The sequence below is a fragment of the Corvus brachyrhynchos genome, unplaced genomic scaffold (assembly GCF_000691975.1).
Source record: "Corvus brachyrhynchos isolate BGI_N302 unplaced genomic scaffold, ASM69197v1 scaffold26, whole genome shotgun sequence".
Taxonomy (NCBI): Eukaryota; Metazoa; Chordata; class Aves; order Passeriformes; family Corvidae; genus Corvus; species Corvus brachyrhynchos.
Genome location: NW_008239324.1, coordinates 13,638,919 through 13,658,870, shown reverse-complemented (window position 1 = coordinate 13,658,870; position 19,952 = coordinate 13,638,919). Strand labels below are relative to the sequence as shown.

Genomic DNA, 19,952 nt, shown 5'->3' with positions numbered 1-19,952 from the left:
TTGATCTCATGGACCCCAAGGTCCTTGTTGTTTCCCAAATCTCCAGTTGCAGGGTCCTGTTTTTTTCTCATTAACCAGCTCTGTGTGGAAGCCTGACGTCAACAACTTCTGGACAATTGATTGTACCTGAGCCCACTTTTGGCAGTCTTGGTAGTCACCTTATGCTGAGCTGAATAACAGTTGAAATGTGACTGGTGAATAGGAGACTGAAGGAGAACAAAAAGGCAGTGATCAGCCAAAGAGCTCAATACATGAGTTAAATGCATCATATGCTTACATGGATAACCAAAGACACTAAAAGAAAGTAAACAGAGACAAAAAAATCAACTGGAGAAGCAATCAGTGTAAAAGCAGCAGAGGGATGTGTAAAGAGAAATGTGGCACAAGGATCATGTCCCAAACAAGGGAAACCCTGAGCTGGGTGTGCCAGTGCTGACAGAGAAGCCCCAGCAAACGGCTCAGGACAGCCAGCAGAGAATAAAGGATGGAGAGAACACGGTGAAGTGCTCTGCACTGTGGGGTACAAAACATGAGGCAGATTGTTAGAAAATTCCTACTAGAACTGAAGGAGAGAATACACTTTGGAATTCTGAGACATGGTAAAAACCTCAGTAAAAAATGGCAAAGGTGAAAGCACAAGCTCTGTCTAGTAGACAGCGAATATTGAGTAAAACACGACTTGTTCAGAACAAGACTTGCAAAAAACATACAGGACTGAATGAGTAGGAGAAAATAAAAAGAAATTAGGTCTCTTTCAGAAAATAATAAAGTAATGCTTGCAGAATGTATGAGGAAGGCACAACAGATACTTTTATGGGGTATTTTTAAAAAGATGGAAATTGGTGTAGTTGCAATATAGCTGAATCTACTAATAATTGCCTTGAAAATAGATTTAGCAAGTTATCTCACAGAAATGGCATATTTTGGAAACTTAGGGCCACCAAAAGCCTTGATTAAACTAATAGAAAACATGTACAGTTATAGAAGAGGCCAATAGAAGGAATTTCTGTAATCACAGGAGTGGGTTGAGCCAGGTTTCTGTTACTGCTGTTGTTCTGTTTAGTGTTGGTTTGGAATTAAAAGATGAAGGGAAAGGGGGGAAAGAATCATATTTTATAAGAAAACAGTGAATACACAGCTTCTCAGAGGATATTCTTCTTATGGCTTCATTAAAGAACCATCAGAGGTTCCTTGGGGAAACTAAGACCAATAAGCAGAAACTCAGACTGAGGTTCAGCACACAGAGATAAGGAATGAAGTCTGAGACAACTTAAAAGGGACTGTGAAAAGAGAGTTTGAGGAATTTCAGATAACTCTTCTTTTGCTTTTGCCTCTTGTTTGATAATAGTGCTATTTCTTTTTACCAAACCAAGTCTCTTGCTTCAGGAAAACTATCTTCAACATAAACTTGTTAAAAAGGGAATGTGTGGGCAGTAGCACCCTGGAAAGCTGTACATGGAACTTCAGTCTAATGGATCTTAGTATTAAGCAGTCTGGAGAGGCTGACTTAGTGGAGAGTGCTCTGATGGCTAAGGCACTGCAACTAACTTATATCAATTTTGAATGCAGTTGTATGTGTTTGAATGTTCTCAGTAATAGGGATATTGAGTCCTTTTCCCTCTTGCTAAATCTAACAAATAATTGGGCAATTTCCTACACTCCTCAATCCAGGTAAATGATAGTTAAGTGCCCATTTTCCCCTGACTGTGTGTGACCTGGGAGATTGTGGGGGTTTAATGTCTTGATTTAAATGAAAGTTGGAAATGTTTACAGAAATTACTTTTCTTGAGTATATGTAACTTTCTTATCCTTCAGCAATGTTGTAGCTGGAGATCACACAGAAGGTGCTTAACTCTCTGTCGTACCATAGTATTGCCAAAACAAACACAGGCTTAGTGTCTTGCAGCAGAAGTGCAGCAAAAAATTCAGATAGGGAGTTCACTGGCCTAATAAATACTGTGTTGAGTTGGATATGGAACCTGTATTGCATGCAAGTTTTGTGATTTATTGTACCTATGCTAGCTAAGGCAAAGGAAGCATCCAACTCTCCTAGGAAGCAATAGAATTATGCCAAGATTTTTTTAAACATTGTTTTATACTTTAAAAAAAATCTGACATATGAAAATTTATAATTTCACTTTTAGGCTTGAGTTGAAATGTAAAGAAAACCTTGTTCTTATGAGATACTTTGAAAATTATTCAAAGACAGCAGTACTTTTACAAACTTATAATTTAAAAGAATGTAGCAGTAATTATGTAAGTGCAGTGATGGATTGATATCCATCTGCTTGGTCAGGAAGACTTGCTACTTTAGACTGATTTCATAATTACCTTTAGTTTGAAATAATTCCAGTTTTTTACTTTAAAAAATAATAGCATGTAATAAAAAAAAAAAAAAGAAGAGCTAAGAAAATAGTAGTTGTTATTTCTTGTCTTGGTTTTTTGTTTTTAACTGACAGTGTGGTACAGAATTCTGCTAGGCAGAAGCATGCCAAACTGATTTTTATAATCATTGCTATTATTACTGTTTATTACAATAATATACTTTAAATTTACAGTTTTGAGCCATCACTGCTATATAAGACTATACGTGTAGCTATACATACCTAATTATTTGTGGAAGGTATTAGTATTGTAAACACAGCTTATCTTTGTTATGAGAGTGGCATTAATAACAGAATTTCATAAATGCCAACATACAGTACGATAATTTCAAGACTCTCTGAAAATATGGTGTATTGTAGCTGAAGATGTTCACAAATGCATGTTGTGTGTGGGGAGGGGGAGGAGGGCTGTTTTGTGCTTAGAATGCTTTCTGATGCATAAATATTAGCATTAAATAATTTTGAATACCTTGTTTTCTAAAAAGATTAGTAGCTCTTCTCTGCATGATAAATTGTGCAAGAGTTATTGTTCACACCAGTCTTTGCACTGTATTATCCAGTGTAGCTTTAAATAACCCAGCCCAAATTACGCTCAGCAAGCTGTTGGGAAAGCTTGGAGGAATCTCAGAGCTGAAGGGCCAATTTGTGCCCTGACTTACATCCTGTGCAAGTGCACTGACTTCATGCTGCCTCTAAAGGATATAAGAAAGGAGAGAATTTAATCCGTAGCTTTTGTTTTATTATTTTTATTTAGCTTCATTCTATTTTTTTTTTTCTATTTTTTGTTTATGTGTGGTTCGATCCTCCTGCACAGGAACCTTGTGCCTGTGTATTGCTGGTTTATAGATAGCAGCATTTCACCCTCTCTTGCTTGGCATCTCAAATGTGATATGGAACTCTTATTAAAAAACAAAAAATAAGAGAGCTACAGGCTTGTTTACCAAAACTCTGGTTTGTATTGGATCACATTTGGAATCCCAAGCTTTGCACTTGAAAATATTGCACAATAATGTATATCCTTTGTGTAAAATATACTTGTTATCTCATTGTGGCTGTGAACTTGTTTCTTTAAATTGGTAAGTCTTAAATTGGTAAGTGTGTGCCAGTTCTTATTTCTTTTTTGTGCATCTGGATTGTCTTTTCTCAGTGACCTTTTTACAGTCCATGTTGCTCTGATTTCAGAGCTATTCTGTGTGTTAAGTTATAGGCAGTGTAAATGTGACTTCTCTAAATTTGGGTTGAGTCACCAAAGATCCATCAAGCTGTCGTATTACAAAGTGTCAGTGTATTCTTTGGCCTGATATTATATTTCTTCCTATCTTCTAATGGTCTACGAATGACATCTTATGCTAGGAAGTAGAGCGACTGAAGTAAGGGATCTTTGGAAATATCAGAGTCCTCTCACTTAGGTCTTTTCTTCTGCTTTTGCTCCCTGATGACTCCTGCAGCAAGAAAACCTCAAATTTTGGGTATTGTGAAGTGACTGGCAGCAAGTAAGACAAGCAGAGACATTCAGACATAGACCTAGTATTAATTCAAGCTGTGCAAATAATTAAACACGCCAAGTGAAAGAGGTGAACTGAGCAGTTTCCACTGAGTTTAAGGACAAGGTGAAGGATTCCACTTTACTTAATGACCTTAAAAATAAAAAGTATTTTGTAAGGCCATCCATCTTACAGTAATTAGAACTAAGTCTGTTTAACAAGGAGGGTGTGAGGCCAGTTGCTGAATTTGCCTGTTTTGCTGTCCCACCACATACCTTGTGTGTGTTCATTGGTGAGGGAATCCAACTGAAATGGGTGGGACTGGTTTAGCGGGTGGTGCTTCATCGTGTGGGAGTGGATTTTGTGAATAGGTCCTCCTGAAGTGCTCTTTTATTAGTCTGTTGTCTGTACTTCCAAGTGCTGAAAGTTCACCTCACCATTGATTATTTCAATGAAAACAGGAGAAATTTCAATGGAAAAGAAAAAAACCAGTGCAATGTGTAAATTGCGTCTAGTTCACAGATCCTCCCATTGTTATTTCCACGTGAGGAGGATGCTCACCCTGTTCAATTGCTAAGCTAGAAGAAAGCTGTTGTCTGACTGGAGAGTAGAAGAGATTCAAGAGTAGAAGTTATGCTACAGTTCAGTGCTTGCCACAGTTTGTTTTCACAACAGTTTAATTTGGCAGTAATTGAATTGGAGAAGCAGGTTTGGAGTGACAAGAAACAGAAAATAAATGCATTTTTTTGGTGATTAATGACTTCAGAAATAACTGGCTTAGAATAACTTGCTGGCTCTAACCCTTCAGTCAGGGTTACTGTGTAAGCTGAGTTTGGCTCTTCTGCCATTTTACATTTTCTGGGCAGTCAGTTACAAGTTTGATTATCAGAGATTTTGGCAAAATTATAACAATTTGAAAAGTTCACTGAACCTGCAAAAACAGTGAGTAAAATTGCTGGTAGGTATCATAGACTAATGAGAAAAATTAATGTGGGTCAAACATAGCTGTGGTTAACCTCTGCAACACACTTAAGATATACAGTCTTGCACTAATTGATCGAAAGAAATTGTGATCTCCACTTGAAATCCGATTCAAATTATAATGTACAAAAATGCTTCCAAAAGGACAATAACCTTTGTTTGTCACATCACAGAAAAGCAGCCTGAGAAAGCAAGAGCCTTGTGCTTCCACATCAGGATCTCTTTTCTGTGCTGTAATACCATTTGCACTGTACAGAAAAGGAAAAATCTGTCTTCATATCATTTGTTTCCATCAAAGCCATGAAGTTTGTCTCCTAGGATTCCTCCTTAAGTGGTCTTTAGAAATTCTTGCATAACTTTGGCACATCTTCTACCCAAACTGTTCTCTCACTACCTTCGTTATTTCAGACTAAGTTTTCTGCCTTCTGAAGAAGTTAGGGAAGCAGGTGTCAGTAAGAATTCCCACTGATACTTCAGGTTCCTAGAAGTTTAAGCCTTGTGTAGGGACGTTGTCATGAAAAGAAGAAAGGATGAAAATTTCAGTTTGCTCCAGTTACAAGCCAGCATTAATAAGTGCCTTGGTTTTCTGTTTCCTTATAGAAAGTTTTGGAAACTTACTCCTGTGCAAGCATAATTTTTGAAAGTTCTTTTAAGGAAGCTATTAACTCTGCTGGCATATGGAGAATTTATAATTTCTGCAAGTGTTATATAGGAGAGACCCTCTCATGTAAGCATCTGATGCATTTAACTCATGTTATGAAATATGCCTCTATATCTGGCAATGATTTCAAAATTTCCTGAGCTCTCTGTTTAAACTATAACAGAACTTCCAAGCACAAACTGTCACTGAAGGGGAGCTAAAGTTACAGTATGTTATGCTTAGGTAAAAAATATTAACAGAATATTTTAATTGTTTAGGCAGAGCAGACACAAAGTGATGATGTGCACTTTTTCCAAAGTTATGTTAGCATTTACTTTTGTATTCCACACTGATGATTAACCTCTCCCTTTGTTCCCTATCTCCCAAAGACTTTTTCTGACGTGTTTCTGAAATGCATTTCTTCTCGTGCAGATAACAAACTCTGATTCTGCTGGCCAAAATTTTGAACTGTTGATTTGGGGTTTTTTTGCTATTAAATTCCAGCTGCTCAAGGAACTGGGGCTCTTCTCCTCCCCTTTCCTTCCTCTCTGCTCCCACAAAACCAGTCCATGTCACATGGCAGTTTTCCTGAAGGGCTATAATCCTCCCAGCTGACCACTCACCCATGACCAGCTGCCTCACTTGCACCTCTTCTAAAATAGGTGGTTTTTGAAGTGTTTTGCTCTTTTCTCTTTGAAGTATGAAAAGTGTATCCTGGATGTGGGGCTTATGGATGATTCCTCCAGTGGTAGGAGTGTAACTGATGACTGGTGAAAATAAGGACATTTTTGTTGCAGAGCTACTGCATGTGTATCTAAATCACATGCTACTGATTGTGTAGTTTCTTTGTGAGATAATATCTGTGATTACAGTTTGTTTTCCTGGAACTTAAGAGTTACCAAGTGGAATAATGTTCCCAAACACTGTGTTGCTGGAGTACCTGCTTCTCTTGCTGTTTGGTGGTCAGAAAATCTGACTCACCAAAGCTCAGAGAGCTTTGGCTGCTCATGCTCTTCCCTCCAATACTGTTTAACTCTTCCCTGGGTCTATAGCAAGTTCTGCTAAGACATGAGGATTAATAAGTGTCTTTCCCCTAAAAATCCAAGGCATCCAGGCTATTATGGCATTATTGTTGAAGGCTGTTTACTATGCTGCCCCTAAAGAAGCTTCATTTTAATTTGTCTAAATTAAACACTAAAAGCAGCTCAAATAGTGGGTTTTCTATCAGGAAGCACAGCCACGTATATAGGCCTGTTACTGAAGCTGACAGGGGCTTGAATTATTGCTATGAATGATTTTAGATGTTCTATAAGTTTATATAAATTTCTTTTCAAACTTGGAAAATTTTCTTTCCAATCTTACCACGTTTTAAAATGAGAAAGTGAATTTTTATAGTCCTGTTGCAATGGAAAGGTTGACCTGAATAATTGCCACATGAATGACTTTAATTAAACGAAAAATTAAGTAAATGATGGAATGATAAGATTCTATTTTATTCTATGAAGTCCTTAGAAAACCAGCATTATAACTTTAAAAGTGCAGGAGATAAAGATGTTTACACTTAATTATGTTGATTCTTTGCCACTTTCCTTTCTCTTCCTTAAAAAAAAACCCACCACAAAACACTGTTTTAGCAAAAGCTGTTTCCATCATATTATTTTTTTCAAGGTAAATACTCAGTGCCTAGACTTTTAAACAAGTGCTTTATTCTTGAAAATTAAAATAAAATATTTTCATGTAATCAGTAAATTTTGTTATGAAACTTTACAGCAGCTATATTAAACGATAAGAATAACTACTATTTTGAAATTCTGAACATCTCATAATTAGACCAGCCTTTAAGAAATATTCAGAGTTAAGGCACATTAGAATGTATTCCACAACATGGAGACAGCCCTGACAAAGAAACATTATTCTTAGATTTACAATTAATTACCCTTATGTCTATACCTTGCATTCAATTTGCATATCTTAAAAGTGCTGTAAATTTCATAGCACTCCCTTGTTATTTAAGATCATTCTGCTTTAGTAAAAGTTTCCACAGTGATAACTTTCTCTTGATTATGTAGTTGTGAGGTCAATAAATTTGGCTTTACTTGGCTCTACAATGTTATAATTTTTCTTTTTTTGTGTTGTTTTTCATTATTTTGCTCCTTGCTCCTCCTGCCCTCTCATTTATAATCCCCTGAAGAACCAGTAGATAGAGAAGTCTGGCTCGAAGACGAAGTGAGTGGTCAGATCCTCAGATGTTATCTTTTTCCCAGAACGCACTGGTACTGGGTGTCTGATATGTTCTATACATCTTTCTAGTGTCAACCTCATTAAACAAATACACCTTGATGTATAGCTCTCAAGAAATGAAATTTCATGCAATGAATTTGCTCTATATCAGCTCATGTTGTCCCTCTCTCTCCCCCAGTCTTTTCTACTCTGGGAGTAATTTTGTTCTTGATTTTGAGCATAATTTTACATGGTGACCGTCCATAATTTTGCAAGCAGAGATTTGTCAGTGTTTTCTGGTATTTAAAGAAATATCAGATTTTCTGCTCACAGCTTGGTGTTTCCTGCTTTCTAAACATGGAATCCTTGCCTCTGGGTAAGGTGTGGTACATTTGGGAGGGTGGGTCAGAATGTTTACTTTGGTTAGATATGTATGGGGATTTTCTCCAAATATTAGACATGTTGCAGCATGTTTGTTGTATATTCCATAGACTTCTATGAGTAATTATATATCAACCTGTGTTTTATGCTCCAATTCAAGGTTAACACAACATCCTATAAGCCAGAAGGACATTGAACACTTTGCAAGAACAGTAAATATTACCCTCATCCCTTTTTCCCCCCTTTTTTCTCCCCCTTCAGCTTAAAAGAATTTTAAAAAGAAATATGTTTTCAAACTAAAATAAACCTTCTTTAATGAGACTATATATTATTTACAGAAAAATGCCACTAAACTCAATTAGTACTGGTCTCACCAGCGGGTAGCATTGAAGTTCTTGAATTTTTTTTTTAATGTAGTTCATTGAAGTAATTACTGAATCTGGGGCAATATTCTATTTTTAATCAATTTAAAAAGTATAATGTATGAGAAAACTCAACACACTGTATGGATTTTTGTAGATTCACTGCTGCAAAAAACACACTGACAAATGCATAAAGTTTATGCCCACCTTTCTTTTACTCAGAAAAAGTTAAGAGTGTCACTTTAAACAGGTAATTCCTTGTTGCCACCCCCGTATTATTAATTGCTAGCTGATTAGAGTTATTTAAAAAGTTATTATTGCAGCTTCTTTCATTTAATATTTTATTGTATAACACTATTATTTAAAACTACTTTGCTGGATAACAGCAGCCATCCAAAATATTGTCTGTTGCTCAGAAACAGAAATAATAAAAATAATGGAAAGCAGAGCTATTGTGTTAAACTAATGACTGGTTATCCTTCATATGTTAAACAAAACCTCAGAATACAGTACTTTGAAATGCTTTGTCATTGAGTGATCCAATCATTGTGAACTTTAAAGCTGAGTATATGTTTTTAAAATGGAAGAATCTGTCTCTTTTCCCTTGGGACATGATGTTGAAGTTACAGGAAAGAACAGGGTGCAAGATTTAACAGATATATCAATCTCTGCTTTTGAATTTCTCTCAGGCCTTTTAATATATAAGTAATTTTGAAGAACTAAAGTAATCACTTTTAACCTTACTTTAATGGGCCTAATACAAGCAAGTGTTGAATGTGGCACTATTCTATTAGATTATAATATAACATTCCTATTAAAATAATTTTTAAAAACCGTCCCAAAATTCCAATAACAGTATTTCATGGAATATAACATGGTAGTGGAGATTAGCTAGCCCTAGAATACCTTGGCAAAAGTGTTCAAGTAGCAAGAGTTTTTCTAGTCTTATGTCCTATATACATCTGTTAAATTACTCAGAGATCTCATTAAATAAAGCTAATGTACTTGTAAAACAGTAGGGAGAGACAGTATATCATTGTAACTGTTAGAAAGAGCCATTCTGGCAAGGAGGGAGCCAGGAAGGCTTGGTGTATGCTGGTCAGTGGAGATGTTTCTAGGCCATAAATCTTGGCCCTTTCCTGCCTAGTTATTGTGTATTTCTTTAGGTGAGAGATTGATTGTAGCAATGGAAGATGAATTTGCCCATAGACCCTTTCTTTTTTTCTGTATACTCCTGATGCCTTGCCAAGGTGATAATGTGCTTTTTTTTTTTCCTGCAATCATTTGTTTCAGATTAAAAGCGTGAAACTGCATGGGGAAACACAAGAAGGCTTGTCTCTGCAGACAGGCAAAGGTGAGGGCATGAAGATGTATAACTGTCCCAGGTGGGAAAAGAGTACAGTTTACCCCCTCAGGATTTGAAACAGGTTTGTCTGAAGGAGAATGAAGCAGGGTAAAATTGATAAAGAACCCCAGCGTTTCTTCATTGTTCATTTTGAGAATGGTATTTTAATTATTTTTTAAAATATGACTGTGTTATGCAACTAAAATAGTTTGTTTTACTAAAATATTCCTTACCTGTCTGTTTTCTGCTGAGCAAAATGGCTCAAGAACTGCCTCCTCTGTGTGTCCTGCCCTGCTGTTTGTGCTACAGACTGAGCAGGGGATGCTTTTCAGGAATATATACAGATGCTGAATTTATAAGGATCAATATAGTCACAAATGTTGTACAACATGTCAGGATATCGTAAAAAGCAGGCAGTTCTACATAAAATACTAGCTTTATCTCAGAGATTTTAAAGCCTCATTAAAATGTGGATAAAGTCCATATATGGAATGGCAGCATTCAAAAGGTTGAAGTTGTGTATCTGCGGTGCAGAAGTTTTAACCATTATATTTGAATGTCAGTTGACTCATTTGATCACAGCGGATATTAATGTGTAACAAGTGAAGAGGATGGCATGCATCATATACATCTTATAACCAATAGGATTTGTTTAAGGTTTGGGGAGTGTTATGTAAAAAGTTGTCCCTTAATTTTTGAAATCTGAGGTTCTAAAAGAGAGATGACCCTGTGAGCATCTTGTAGCAATCAAATTTTACATCACAGGACTTCCAGGCAAACTTTATAAGTCCTGCTAAGAAAAGACCTCACTGCTTAATTGGGCAGAAAGATGGGGTGGTTCAGTGGCCTTTCCTGGTGCTGGAGGGGCAGTGAGAGAGTGGGATTGTGGCTGGGGTGGGAACCTGGTCAGAACAGAATAGACACCTTAAAAAAACAAGAGGCTGTGTCTGCAGCTGTTGGCAACCTTAGCACTGAAAATTGCAAATATCCGGGTTCTTGCATGTCTATGGAATTTCACTGTTCTAGCTTTGCAGATAGTTTATTTTCACTAAAAGATGGTGTTTGCTCCTGCTTGCAGTGCTGCTTGCCAGATTTGTGACACTCTGATAGCACGCTGTACACATCTGCTTGGCAAAGTTACCTGGTGGTGAGAAATCTGAGGATTCTGAGTGTTTTTTCATGGAGAAACTTTGAAAGTCAAGTAAATACTTTTATCTTGACCTTTCTGCAAGGCTGCCCCATATTCACTAGTTGTCAGCACATGTTTGTCTGGAGTCATTCGTCACTGCCATCCGTCACTCCTCTGCCATTCCCATCAGTCCCATTATCTGGGATCAGGAGAGAGCTGAGGATGTAGCCTGAAGGATCATTAAACCTCAGCTTCCAGGTACTGCAGGTAGTCCAGGTGGTCTGTTGTTATTTATAATAAAGAAACAACACAGCAGAACTGCCTGGCAGTGGCCCATGAGGCCCAGAGAAAGGACGGGCTGAGGGATGTCATCACTGAAGGACAGCTAAAAGTGGACTTTCTTTCTCCCACACTGTAAGCAGACAGGATTTATTGAACATCTGTTCAGTACATGGCTGGGAAGATTGATTAATTTAATTGCTCACACTTTGCTTAAGTAACATTTAAATACTTAATGTCAGGTTTGAAGGATATTACAACATTTACTAGCACACCTTTTTAAAGAGGCAGAGTTTCTCATTGCTTTTTGTGTCTTTCAAGGAAGTTGAAATGCATCCTGAAATTTACTTTGCCCAGAGGTCTGGGAAAACTGGAGCAAGTGGGAAAAGCTGCTTCCTTCGTAAATGCAGGTAGATATTTTTTGTATTTTAATCATTGTGGTAAATCAGTAATTTAATGAGGTGGGATCATCCTCACTGAATGGTGGTAATTTTCCTTCTGGTATCCAGGATAAAGACAATTCAGCATATTGTATATTTTGGTACCCTTTAACATAATATCATGGTCAAATTTAAGGAGTAGATGAGTTAAAGCCACAATAATTTATTGCACGTTCTATTCATAGAGGGTATTTGGGACGAAATTCCTGAGATCATCTTGAGGAGTCCCACCCATGTACCAAAGGGCAAACAGTAAACAATGGAACATTTAGTGTTGCTTATTTCTATGCATTTTGTATACATCTGATAATTTCTCAGTTGTGTAGCTCTGAAAAGCTTATCTGATCAAAGTCTGACCAAAAATGATAAAATCCAACTGAAAGGGTTAGCAGGCACTGAGAGTATTTGGCTCAAAAACTAAGCCTTGAGCAAATATGCCACAGTTCCCCATACTTTTGAAGCATTGAATGTTGATATTATTGCCTGTGTGTCTGTAGCAATGTCTGTGACTACCAGCAAATGCTTACTGTTTAAAGATAAAGGGTGAAGCTCCTTGTTTCGCTGCAGTGTAGGAATGCCTGTACATTTGTCACCATCAGATGTTAAAGTGAGAAAAAGCAGACTGATAGATAGGGGTGCATGTGCAAAGACTGATTCTGTATGATTTTTTCCATCCGAAAAGTGATTCTTTTTTTCGCATCCTCTATGCTCTAGTAAAGATGTTCCTTGATCTCTTAGTACAGCAGTTCATTTTAAGTCTGATATACAGTCAGATATTCTATTAGATACAAGATCTTTAACTATTTGTCTTACTTTATGTGTAATTTGCTTTGGAACTGTTAGTCCAATAAATAGTAAATGATACTGACTTACACAGCCATGTATTTTTATTGTCTAAGATACCATATATAATGTTCTCACAACAATGCTTTACTCTGAGAGGGTAGGGATTAAACACTGCTCCATGACTAATTTACTGCCTTACAACATAAAAAGCAAAGCTTGGAGAGAAAGGCCTCACATGAGGCTGCATAGAGCAGAGCAATAGTATCATGTAGTGGTACTTAATAATGGCACTGGCATTTTGTTAGCATATCTACAAGAAAAAAATTGTTCTTAGGGAAGGATAATCTACAGTCAAATCTGATTGAAGTCAAAAGAAACATTGGCTGATTTCTTTGAAAGATGCCCGTCTGTCCCTGACTTTGACTCTACACAATACATCCTGCAACAACGAGTCAGATTGTCAAGGCCAGAACCAGGTGCCTATGTTACTTGTATCCTTCTACATCAGTCATACTGTAGGGAGCAGACAATTAATTCTGGAGCAAAATTGAAAGTCAGAGGCAGAGTGTGAAAGAACAGAATGACAATAATAAAGTGCCCCTGCCTCACATTAATCTCCCTCACTTCAGGGCTGTCAGAGGCGGCCTGGCGGTGACTAATGCCAAGCTTTGCATACAGTGGTCACAGACATGAGCAGCATGCTCCCTTTACAGCATCCGCGATTCGCTTTGTTGAGTTTTTGACTCCTGCGGAATCATTGAAAAAACATCGCCGCTGGTCAGAGGGAGCAGGACGAAGTTCCTTCATCATACACCTATTGATCGATGGGCAGCATTCCCAGGCTTGGCTTAAAAAGAAGAGGGGAAAAAAAAAAAGGAGAAAGAAAAAGAAAAAAGGAATTCTGACAAATGTGGGGAGATTAAACTAACTTTTTGAAGGGATGAGCTCAGCAGATAAGGGTTAAGTTTATCTTTGAGTAAGTGCATATCGTGTGCAAGTCCAAGCATCAAGACAAAATGATCTTACACCTCTGTAGACACACTAATCCATTAACATTGCAAAAGACTTTGATGCACATTTGGGAATTGTGTTCCATTGATTTTATTGTCATCTTTGTGCACAAATAGTAAATAGGGTAACATTTAAGGAACAGTGTAATTATTCCCAAAAAGCAAGACATCAATGTAAAGTTTATTGTTGTAGACCAGACATTTTGACAGGAATACTGTAATATCCCAGAGGTGTCACCAGGTTACTGAAAAGGTTAAAAATTGGTGCATTGTGTCGGAGAAGAAAGGCAGTAACAACAAACAGCATTCAAAAAATCACAGGCACTTCTGTAAGAAAGTGGAAATGTGTCATGTAACAACACACAGCTTCTGTAAGTGGATTGCTGCACTGAGGAAGAAAGTGAAACACACCTAATGAAAATGCTTCCTCCACTGCCAGCATTTCAAGGCTTGCTCTCATTACTGAGGTTGCAAAAACAACTTTCTTCTCAGGTTCCTCCTTTTATTGTACATGAACCCCACACATGCTGTATTGTGGAGTTTGATAGGGCTGTGTCTGAAAATTTCATTTATCTTCTCTGGTAGCTGTGGGAGAAAATTCCCACTCAAGACTGTATTTGCCATTCTCTGCTGTTTTTTCCTTACTAGCCATGTGTATGTATCCTAAATCAGGAGGACAATAGTATTTTTTATAGAGTGCTATTTGACAAGGAGAAAAGTACTCTCTGTCTTGTGTTATAGTTGACCAGCAGAGCAGCATTCATTAGAATCTGAATGAGAAGAGGGAAGGGATATACAGCAATTTATGGTATGTAACCAAGAGCAACATGTTTTATGTTTAAGTATACTGTTGTTTGGCATTCTAGAGGACTAGAAAAGAAGCACATAGGTCCCCTTGTATATTGAATATACCGTGTCATTGGATCAGGATTAAAATGTATTTACAGTGACATTTTGAGCCTTGTACACTGTCAAGAACTGTAGGGTTTGATTTTTTTTTTCGAAGCAAATTCATTTCCATTAATAGCTCCCAAATCCTAGTTCTGACTTAGAACATTTTCTTAGCATTTCCAATAGTTTTTTTTTAGCTACTCAGCTGGATATGCAATTGTCTTTACTTCAAGAAGAAAATAAGAAGTGTAGAAAATGTCTGTCATTGAGGCATCAGTATGGTTTGAATTTGGGAACCTAAACACAGCTCTGTAGTGCTTGTTTGTGCCAAGGGAGGAAGTCTGTTATCTGGCAGCAATGACTTTTACCCTGCACTTGGATTAGCCCTTTCATGTGCTGCAAAACATATTTTACAAGCTTTATACAAAAGCATAAGATGAAATATGCAATGTGGTATGTGCCAGACATTTCCAAGAGTACTGATATGAATACACTTAACAGTATGTCAGTCCCTCACCTTTGGGCTCTGTTTCCACGTTACTCTAAATTCTGGGGGTTTTAAACCCAAAGCACTTTATGGCAGGGGTGGTGTTTTGGGAGGCTGGCGAAGCCACCCTTCATTTGTGCAGTCCCTGGAGGTTGTCATTCAGTCTCCTGTTGGCAGAAAGAAGCTTTCAGTTTCACACACACAGTGCCACTCCTTCTCCACCCCTTCCTTCCCTAGTGAGTTTAGACCTAAGTTTTTCAGTCTGTTCATGGATAGTCCTCCTCTCTGGTGCCACAACCAATGAAATCCCAGGACTGTTTTCAACTGCAGACCTGCCACTAATAAGTGGTGATTATGGCATTCCCTGCTTTATATCCAATGCCTTTGGAGTTTTTCAAATGAGGTGGAGATCTGTTTTCCGGAGCCCTCTGTGTGTGTGTGTGTAGCATGGTGGCTCTACTAGTTCTTGGAGGAGTCACAGCTAGGAGCTGTCACTCGAAATGCAGTGTTCTAAAGTTTTGAATAAATAATTGCTGTGTGAATCCTGCATCCTCAGCTGACCTAAATGTGGTAGATCTAATTATGTCAAGGCTGCACACTTTTACATGCTTCATTTCTTTTTTTTTTTTTTTTTTTTTTTTTTTTGCCAATACATTTATTCTATTTCCTTTTAATTGGGGGGTGAGGGGAAAGTGATTTTGCTATGTTTTTCTTTATGTTATAGGGTCGTAAGGTGTCTGACCCTTACTCTCCTAACATAGGTAAATCTTGGTTATATTTTATAGAAACTATGAAAAACTTATGTATAAGTGGAAAAACAGCACGTCGGTTGTTCAGGAAAACCAGCATTGTTATACAGAAGACAATGAATGAATCCTTTTTTCTTGCTTGCTCGTAGAATGCATGAGCTCTGCTGACCTCAAATCACTCTCAGTTTAGGAAGCTGTGAAAAAATATTCCTGAATTTCCCACTGAAGGTGTACCAACTTGCAGAATGATATGGAGCTCTTTTGGCTACTGATGGGACATACTGCTGATTCCATGTCCATAAAATCTGGAGAGAATTCAGGACAGGCAGACTGGTTTCCCTTCAGCCAAGATGAAAAAGCCTGAATTCTGCTCTCCAGATTGGAAGATTAAGAGGTGCTTAGCTCCCCAGATTGCATTCCCACTTCTATGCACAAAATTGGCCCTTACTATATTTATATCATTTTGAAACAGAGAGAAATTAATGCAGTCTCTAAAATATTGCCCATTAGGGATACATTTAAAGAGAAGTTCTATAAAATTTGGGAAATTAACACATTTGCAAATAAGTATGACATGTTAATAATCATAAAACAAATTCAGGAAAAATTGTATTCCTTCAGTGAGTATTCTCACTTTGCCGTTCATGTCCAGCTCATATGGGCAGTCTTTTGGTACAATCCATAAAAAGCAGGAGCCCTTTTCCATAGTGGGAATTTCTCCCCGTATTTGTGACATGGATGATGTCCATTGCTTAAAGCGGTGTCTTCTCACAATGGCCTGTTCATTGTTATGTTTCTGTGGAGTTTTTTTTCTGGTTTCAGGGAAATGTGAGCCCCGTAACACATTGCCAACTTTTGAAGGAAAGGCAAAGCTTCTCCTTAGGTGTAATTATTGTTATTATTGCTTGTGGTACAAATAAAGGGGATGTCCCATGATAACAGAAACAGGGAGTTCTCTTAATTCTGTTTCCACCACTTGTAGCAATTTTTTCCTCAGGCCCTTCAGTGTGCTTTTGCAGGCAGCAGTGACCACCAGTATCCATCTGTGTTGGACTTTGCTCTGATTAGAAAGGAATGAAGAATACAGGAAAAACCCCCTGAATTAGTAAAAAGGGATCAAATAAGATGGCAGTTCTTAGGATAATTCAGGTGGGGAGCAGGAGGTCACCTCGGTCAGCCTCCAGCTCACGCTGGTCTGTTGGTGTTTATGACTGTTCTTATTTAAGCGGTCTAATACTCTGAACCTGGTTCTAACTCTACATTCACTGAAGCTGTGGGGAGCTGGGTTCATCTTAATGGTGAGCACTGCACAAATGTCTGTCTAATCTGCCCGAGAAGGTTGCATTCAATTCCCTGTAACCTTAGAAGTGTTTTTGTTGGGTACAGATACAGCAAAGACAGACTTGTCGTCTTACTCAGCTCTGAAAGCTTTCATTTTGTTTGACAACATTTTATACTGAGCTTGGCTCATCTTCTCACAAGGAAAAAGTATGCAAACTTTACATAGAAGTGGGCAGATAATTTGGCTACATTTGTTTGCTGTAGCAAACACCAACTCACAGAAAGGCAAACACTATACTGATTTTGTTGAGACTTGAGGAGGAAAACATGTCTAGCGCCCAGTATGGATTTTTGGATCAAAATGACAAAGGAAAATGCAGAAGTAACTGCAGTTTGAGGCCCAGAGTTTTTGTATGGATGTTGGCTATTTGGATTTCTCATCTCATTTTCTTGTTTACTCACACCATCTCTCTGTCAGCCCTACAAATTCAGCTTTCTTCAGGTGAAATACTTTTGAAATTTCAAATGTTTTGTGGCTTGGAAGAAACAAAACTCATTTCATTTCCATCTGTACCACATCTAGACATGAAGCCTCATCTTATGTGGGCTGAAGTTCCACTTCCGGAGAAGCGGCATGTGGCTGTGCTGGTTTGATGACCTTGTGCCATCCCTGGAATACAGTGGAGGAGACTGCTTAGAACATTTTGTGCCACTTTGGAGTGAATTCCACAGCCCAGGCCCTGCACTGACACATTTCCATCCATCCCCTGCAATGCATGTGGCAGCAGTATTCCATCTGTTTCTAATGAGGCATAGCGGGGGAGGAAATCTTATGCATAAACATCTCCCACATCACTTATGATTCCATTGAAGAACATCTCTGCAACAGTATTTGTGACAAAGATTTTTAGCCATTTGTTTACTATAATACCTGTGAATGTCGAACAGAATAGATTAGCCAGTTCCTAAACCTGGCAAATTCCTTGGCTGAAATTTTTCCTGTGTTTTGAGAGCCAATTCCAGCACAAATTCTTGTTGTAAAGGTCTTGTCTGTATTCTCCAAAGTATGGATGATAATTTTGTATGTACCTATTCTGTTATAAGGGTGAGGCAGTTGTAGCTAGATTTAACACTAAACAGAGCAAGCTGTTTTTTATTTAATTCCACGGTTATAAGCAAGTTATAACAAAATATAAATGGAGGGTGAAACAAAGGAACAAAAACTACCACTTTGCATAGTCTTTCTTTTAAAATGTATGTTTCTTTGTACAGAAGTGCACTGCAATGTTTTTTTAGAGGGAAATAGTTTACAGTGATGTGTATGAAATAGAATTTTGATAGACAGAATAAGCTGCAATCCAGTCCTAAACTATAGATTTTCAAGCAGATTGATGCAACAAATTGTTAGCAAATAGCAGTTTGCAATTTGATGCTAATTAGACATAAGGCAAATATGTGCCATGACAAATTAGCAGCAAACCATACTGAAAAGGATTAGCAAGAGCTGGCACAGAGACTGCTCGATTTTGCATACTTCCTTGTCTTAGTCTAGGAGGTCTGAGCCAGTTTTCCTTCTCTGTAAATAGGAAACCAGAGCAGAGATCACAGGCATGCTAGAATGCCTTTAATTGCATATTTGAAATGTTTTAACTCTCTCTTAATCCCATGGAGGCTTTTCTCCATACCACCAGCTTTATTATCTTGGGAGATGATCAAGTACTTTATCCATTTAATATTATAACTAAATACATTATGAGGTAAGTAACTCATGGGGTTATTTACTTTAGCAAGTCTATTGTACTTATAGATTTAAGAAAAAGCCCTATTCTTATTCAAAACACCTTTGCTTAACTTCCTGCAAATGTGTTTTTCAGCGGATTTAATTATTCATTCATTAATAAATTAATTTTTGCTTGAGGATTATCACATTTCTTTATTGATGTGCACAATGCCATTGTAGTAGTTAGTGCAGATCAAACTCATCACCATATCCAGACAAGATAATGCAGTTGTGTTTTCAAACCACAGAAAAGCAGGAGGTAATTTTTAAGCCAGTTCTTCAGACCTGTGCCTGAATACCAACGATAGCTGTAAGTATGACTTCAGAGCTAAAGCAAAAACTGCTCTTGTATCTTTGAAGGGTGACATAATTTCATCAGGATCAATAATTCTAAACAAAAGCCACAGTAAAAATACCTGTTTATTAAATTTAAGCAGCTTATTCTTTCTTTATGTGGCTGTATGTTTTGTTTTTTATTTTAAGAGTTTCTGAGGTAAACCATCACATTCCCCAGGCTTTCAATTCATATTTGCTGGTGTGTACTTCAGTTTGGATATGTAAAATGACATGTTTATACTTCAAGGAATCATTGGGTAGATCAGAGGTTCTTAAATATGGTTTCTCTTTCAAATCTGACTTTCTAGGGCATACAAGACATTTAACTTACTAGGCTGATGTGGTTGTAGTCTAAAATTATATGTATATCTTACATTCCCAACATTCCTGTGTCTATATATGGATCAAAAAGATTGTTAGAAATAGTTCAAAGGTGCTAAAACATTATGTAGTTAGATGTAAACACACATTTCGGTTACCAAAATAAATGAAGTGGGAAAATAAAAGGATATTATGCACAAAAGATTGTTCTTTCATAAGTTTTAGAGAGAATTCCTCAGACAATTTAAACCGTGATCAGTAACAAGTTTTGCCACAGCACTGTCTTCCCACATAAACAGCATGATAACACACTATTAAGGATTTACAAAAAGGTGATGAAAGTAGTTGTGCTGTTTAAAAAGAAAAAAGAGAAAACTCCAGGCTTTTCCTGCAACTTCTGAAGGCATTTATATATAATTCACATAAAAGGCACTGTCCTGTAAAGCTTCTGTGTGCACTGAGGCCTGGAGAAGGTGTTTCTAGTATTGCCAGGCGGTCTCACTGAATGCTTGCCTGCTCCCCTTTGCCAATATTTTTGCCCACTTGCCACATCACATCAGAAATTCAGGCAACAATGTTTATGCTGGTGCAAAATCTTAGAAAAGTGAATTGATTGCCCTCTGGACACACAGCTTTATTTCCTTTTTGTTGTCCATGCACAGACTC

General features: G+C 37.5%; 1 long non-coding RNA gene across 4 annotated transcripts in view; it reads left to right on the top strand.

Annotated features, from left to right (window-relative positions):
* Positions 1-19,952, top strand: part of LOC108448368 — a 132,865-nt gene that overhangs the window by 21,221 nt on the left and 91,692 nt on the right. For all 4 annotated transcript variants that reach the window (XR_001864268.1, XR_001864269.1, XR_001864267.1 and 1 more), the window contains exons 3-4: positions 9,746-9,806; positions 11,527-11,615. This is a non-coding gene — a long non-coding RNA (uncharacterized LOC108448368). The remainder of the gene's footprint in view (positions 1-9,745; positions 9,807-11,526; positions 11,616-19,952) is intronic.